At 38.6% G+C, this 6,651-nt stretch overlaps 1 pseudogene; it reads right to left on the bottom strand.

Annotated features, from left to right (window-relative positions):
• Nucleotides 1–3,751: 3,751 nt before the first annotated feature.
• On the bottom strand, nucleotides 3,752–3,869 carry LOC145007625 (5S ribosomal RNA; annotated as a pseudogene).
• Between the last annotated feature and the right edge of the window lie 2,782 nt (nucleotides 3,870–6,651).

Genomic DNA, 6,651 nt, shown 5'->3' with positions numbered 1-6,651 from the left:
ATTATTAATATATCTCCATTGACCAGCCAACATCATCAATAACTTAAATCAAAACCTAAGAAACCTAAACTAAAAGCACATCAAGACCAATCCGAACAACCTAGTTTGAACTTACAAAAAATGTATTCATTTTGATATAGACTCATTTTGGATTTGTTACTCGATCAATTTGACTCGTCCATTTTACGAAGTCAATATCATGTTTCGATGGATTTGACATTTCCCACCCCACCCCATCCCACCTACTAAACGCCATCCAATATATTTAATGGACCACAAATAAGAAATTAATTAACTTTTACAAAAATCCCCTAAAACAAATGGCTATAGTCACTCCAAACTTATCCTATATATATATTTATTGTCATGAACTCTTTGAGTAAAATATGTTAAATATATATTTATGCAATAGTCAGTATCCAACTACAAGAACAACTATTTTAGCATAATATATGTAAGAAATAATGCCGTGTAAAAAGAATATTAAATGTTTGTTAGCAGAAATCTATACAATAGTCATATTTTCACAATAACATATACATCTAAATCAACTATTTCTTGCTTAACAAATAAAATCTGAAGAAATGTTTATCAATGTTAAATATTTTTAGAAATTCAAAATATATATTTGATAACCCTCCATAAAAATGATCATGATCACACTACGATCCGGATCTCACATCTTTAGTTTTATTATATAACCGAATCTCACAACTTCATCCATTTAACTTTAAATCAAGTATCGTAAGTGGCAAGAAGTCTTGTAGAACATCATTATTTCATCATTTCATATAAAATTAGACAGAACACAATCATAAAATTCTCTTTGTAATCTTATGATTTTAGTTGTATATGATCACAATGGTGTTTTTCCCTAGTTGTATATGATCACAATGGTTTTTTTTTCCTAATTAAGATGTATTCTTCTTAATTTTTACGGTTTACATCGATAAAATTATGGTTCATGCTTGAGAAATTAAAGTTGATTCCACTATATACTTCTTAATCAACATCATGTTATCAAGTATATTTCACACCAAAACTTTGCGAGTAAATTTGAATATGAGTTTTTTTTTTTTTTTTGTAGGATCTTTCGATCCCGATACGTCTTATGATTAATATTTTGCAAAATGAAATTCGATCTTAGGTAAGATCATGATCTTGAGAGCCTTGGTTAGAACTAATGGCAACCCTCCATTATAAAAACAATCAAAAAGGATTTAATGTCTTTTCCTTTTTAACACAAAGGGCATTATAGATTTTTAACAAGATAATTATCTTTCTAGACAATTCAAAACCCTATGGTCATGGAGATTATGATGGTAAAATCTTTAATTAATTCAAATCGCTACTTTCGACAATGACTCAAATAACATGAGAATGGCGTATGCAAAAATTACCAGCATTTAAAGAATTTCTAACAACATACCATACTAAAACTCGGAAACTATGTGCAAATTACATGGCACATGATATGATTCAATACCCTAACGACCTAACCTAAGATTGTTTAACAAAAGTATGTGTACCATATACCATATGAGAATCGTATGACAATTGACATAATGCCCAAACACTATTTTCCTTTCTTGAAATATTATTGTCTCGAAAGCATTTATTATTTTGTACTTTATGCAAATAATATGACTCCAAATTCATGAAGAGATAATAAAAAAAAGAATATTCCTGGGATCATAACTGAAATTCCAAAAGAACTCCAGCTGTAAGGCGCAATCGACATCATGATGACCCAACGATGTGGGTGTTCTATTTTTACCTTTAAATACCATATAATACCTTTTTAGAGTAAATTACACTTTTCCTCCTTATGGTATGCATCTATCTTCAGTTTTAGTCATATTTTATAAAATTGATATCAATGGACCCATGTTTTCAAAATTCATCAAATTTGTTCCTTTTTGTTTCTAACCATTAAAGCTATGTTTGAAGTACTAGTTGAAAAACTACTTGTTAAATAAAAACAAGTTAATAGCTGAAAAACTAACTAATAAAAAATAATGTTTGGTAAAACTAACTGAAAAATATAAAATAACATAAAAATACATTTAAAGAATATGTTTCTATAATTAATTAAGGTGTGCATTTGATTTTTTTTAAAACTCATTAAAAGCGAGTTTAAGTAGCTTTTTAAAAAACTACAACTTTTTTGTTTGCCAACACATGACAACTTAAAAAAACTCGAAAAATAAGCTAATTTTGGTACACCAAACACAGCCTAAGCCCGCTTAATTAAATGCATGCACGATGACCATTATATCTTTTTTTTTTGTCATTTATGTTATTTTGTTATTTTTAAAATTGGAGGGATAGATTATTTTATTTACATAAAAAGAACACAAATCCCTAATTTGTTGTTTTCAACCCTCATCAATTAGATGATCATCAAGTCTTCTCTTCATAATTGTTAGCTCCATCTCCTACATGACACTGACAACTTCAAAGCCACCCATCGCCAACACCGACAACTTCAAAGCCACTACACCACGATACACCCCGCCGCCTCACCTCCTCCCATGCACCCCGCTTCCTCACCTTATCACATGCAACACTACTAGGTTAAAGGAACAACCAATCATATTATAACACCAAACAAGATTATATCAACTGGAAAAGTGATTGCGACAGTTGGGTATGTGTTAATAAAGAAATCGATGCAATATTAACCAAGAAGAGGTGTCAACATCAAGTTCATACGTGAGGCTAGGTTATATGGGTGGGTGGGCCTCATTTATTTATTTATTTAATAATAATAATAATAATAATAATAATAAATCGAAACATTATAAAAGAAAAAAAAAATAAGAAAAGGACATTAGGGTTCTTGATATTCAAATTGATTATTGCATTTAATAGTGAAAATGTAGATCCTTATGGTGTATGTGTTGGATTAGGTGTCTAAGTACATAACTATAGTTGGTATAAACTTGAATTGATAGTAACATAGTCTTTTTGGGTTGCCCTTAAACCTGACAATCGAATAAGATGGCTTTTATAGAGAGAGAGAGAGAGAGAGTATGATTTATTAAATTATTGTATGGTTAATAAATTAATTAGAAATCATAATAATTTATTAATATATTATGAGAATAGTATATTAATTGGAAATCATATTATTTAATTAATAATTAATAAGAAATTAATTAGAATTAATTGGATTAATTAAAAGTGCAGGGTCTGTTTGGTTATTTAATGAAAGTTGAGGAAAGGAGTCAATTGACCTCATTGGATGAGGTAGATGAAAATCACTTGGGCAAGCCCAAGGAATTTCGTCCAAGCCCTTGCATAAGGAAGGGAATGAGTTGATTGGTCATTAAGCAAAGGGATTATGGTTTCATCCTTAAACAATAGTTTTGGCACCAAGCTACCTTAGCTATATAAAGGCCTTCCTAGCACATAATTTTGTCCATGCCTCCCCTCTAAGAGTGACAAAATATTAGTCCTCTCTCTCTCTCTATATATATATATATATATATATATATATATATGGTGCTTGCTTCCAAGAGTCTTCAAAGAAGAATTTTAGTTATTTTCTATAACACTAAACCTTTTCTTTAATATTTTTGAAAATACCTAGGTATCCCTACGGTTCTTATTTGATGTTCAAAGTTGTATGTTCAATTAGAGAAAACATAGATCAAGAAATTAGGGTTGCATGCACACATAGGATCTTGTTTGGTATGCTCAATGTAACACCCCCCTCTGGCACGTATCACAATATTGTCCGCTTTGGGCCACTCGGCACGAGGACTTCCCAGGGGGTCACCCATCCCGGTACTACTCCCGCCAAAGCACGCTTAACTGCAGAGTTCTTATGGGATCTGCTGCCCTCACGGCTTTAAAACGCGTTGTGACAAGGAAGGTATCCACACCCCTTATAAGGAGATGTTTTGTTCTCCTTCCAAGCCGATGTAGGATCAGGTGCAACCCACCTTCACCCCCCATTATAGGGTTCGACGTCCCTGTCGAACACATCGACCCGTGCCCTAGCTCTGATACCATTTGTAACACCCCCCTCTGGCACGTATCACAATATCGTCCGCTTTGGGCCACTCGGCACGAGGACTTCCCAGGGGGTCACCCATCCCGGTACTACTCCCGCCCAAGCACGCTTAACTGCAGAGTTCTTATGGGATCTGCTGCCCTCACGGCTTTAAAACACGTTGTGACAAGGAAGGTATCCACACCCCTTATAAGGAGATGTTTTGTTCTCCTTCCAAGCCGATGTAGGATCAGGTGCAACCCACCTTAAACTTGTAACGACCCAAAAATTACGACCAAAAATTTCTTTAAAAGCATTACTAGAATCATATTTATAAAAACTGTATCATAATTCATAACATAAATTCTCGAGTATTAATTCAAAACATAATATCATTATCATAGTCGATCATTCCCAGGCTAACTGACTACGGTGTGTGCACTGCAATCTCCCCGAGCTCCTCTTTTGAAAACCGGGTACCTGAAACCAAAACTGAAAACCGTAAGCACGAAGCTTAGTGAGCTCCCCCAATCTAACACATACCATACAAAAACATATAAAGCACATACTGGGCCTTGCCCACTGCATCGGACCAATGTCCGGACTAACTGGGGCCTTGCCCCCTGCATCGGACCGAAGTCCGGAGACTGACTGGGACCTTGTCCCCTGCATCGGACCGAAGTCCGGACTAACTGGGGCCTTGCCCCCTGCATCGGACCGAAGTCCGGAGACTGACTGGGACCTTGTCCCCTGCATCGGACCGAAGTCCGGACTAACTGGGGCCTTGCCCCCTGCATCGGACCGAAGTCCGGGCTAACTGGGTGAACACAGCATATCATAACATATCAACTAGCATGAACACATATACTGCATACTACATCGGGCCGTAGCCCGGAACACATAACACATAACACATAAAACATAGCACATAAATCCTGTCTGAGCCACGAAGGCATCAAACATGCTAACTACTGCATCGGAAACTACTGCTAACTGGACGGGCCGGCATTGTGGCCTTAGACCCGTCCCTACTGGAAGGAAACTCACCTGAGACTGCTGAACCCTACTGATAAATCTCTGGCTGCTACTCGACAATCCCCTAATCCGCTGCTCCTCCAGCTCTCCGAGCTATCAATATACATATAACACTTAGTCTGACAGTCAACTAAGTCAACTCTGGTCAAAGTCAACCTTCCAGGTCAACCCTACTCTCCGAGTCTTCCTAAAGACTCGCCGAGTTCATAAACTCAGGGTCTTTCTTATTCGCGACCCGACTCGCCGAGTCAGTCCATGACTCGCCGAGTCCTAGACAATCTTCAACCAACTCGCCGAGTTGCTCATCCAACTCGCCGAGTCCATGCCTAACTTCATCCGACTCGACGAGTTGTTCATCCTACTCGTCGAGTTCCTCCTCATCTTCAAGCTACTCGCCGAGTCCACTCGAAGGACTCGCCGAGTCCAGTCGGTTCTACATACATGCAGAGGACCTTTGAGTCATGCATTGACTCCAAACTGTAGATCCACTCTTTTAAGGTATATTCCTTACGTAAAGTTGCAAACTTTACGTGTATAGAAGGAGATCTAGGCAAGATACGCCATTAACTAGGGTGTAAGGCCAAGGGACTTCAAAATCAACACAATGACTGATACTTTATGCTTCTCCAGGCCCTAAAACACTTGAATCTGAAGTAGCAACTCCAGATCCGGCTTCTAACCCAAAATAATAACATTATGGCAAAAGACCCCCAACAACCACACATAGATCTAGGTGCAAAAAGGGTCCAGGAACTAGTTTATTACCTCCAAGTGCTCAAAATGAACTCACAATCCCAGATCTATAGCTCCTTCTTGCTCCTCCAAGTTCCTTCTTCCTTTTTCCAAGCTTTAAAGCACCTTCCAAGGCCCAACTAGGAGATATGACGGCTAGGGTTTGATATCCAGGGCTAAAGAGGCAGTAAGGAACCCTGGGAAGAAGATTAAGACATTTATATAGGCCCCAAGTCCCGAATTTAGGGTTTTCCACGCACAGACCAGACTCGCCGAGTCCCCCTGGTCGGCTCGCCGAGTCGGTCACTTACTCCCCGACCCGGATCCCGCTCGGACTCGCCGAGTTCCTCCTTAGACTCGCCGAGTCGACCCCTAAACTTAGGGTTTTCTTTCCTTTCTTGGTCTTCGAAACTTTGGGTGTTACAACTCTCCCCCACTTAAACTAAACTTCGTCCTCGAAGTCTGCTATGGCCCACTGCCTGCGAGCTGCCTCTAAACTCAACCAACTATTCCAACACCAGCTGCCTACCCTTGCTGGCTTTTGCTCGATCCTTCCGACTAACCTTAATCCCTGCAGACAACACCTCGGGTCAACCCTGACCCTGAACATCCTGGAGACCCAACTTACTCAACTGGCAATCCTTCTGGTACTCACCGAGTGCTGAACTGAACCTATAGGGGTTCACCCCTTCCTGTCCTTGCGCAAATCCCTTGCCTTCCCAAGGCAAGGTTCTATAACCAACTATTTCTCTGTAACTGTGAAGGTCCTATACTTCACCAACTCCATCACCCCCGCCAATTCCAGTACGGGTCAATACTGCCAACAACCACCGACGCCCCTATCTGACATAACTTGGTGCCGAGCACCACCGGTCCTTACTGAC

Source organism: Lactuca saligna, chromosome 7, assembly GCF_052625555.1.
Source record: "Lactuca saligna cultivar CGN05327 chromosome 7, ASM5262555v1, whole genome shotgun sequence".
NCBI lineage: Eukaryota > Viridiplantae > Streptophyta > Magnoliopsida > Asterales > Asteraceae > Lactuca > Lactuca saligna.
This window is presented reverse-complemented; position numbering and strand designations above follow the sequence as displayed.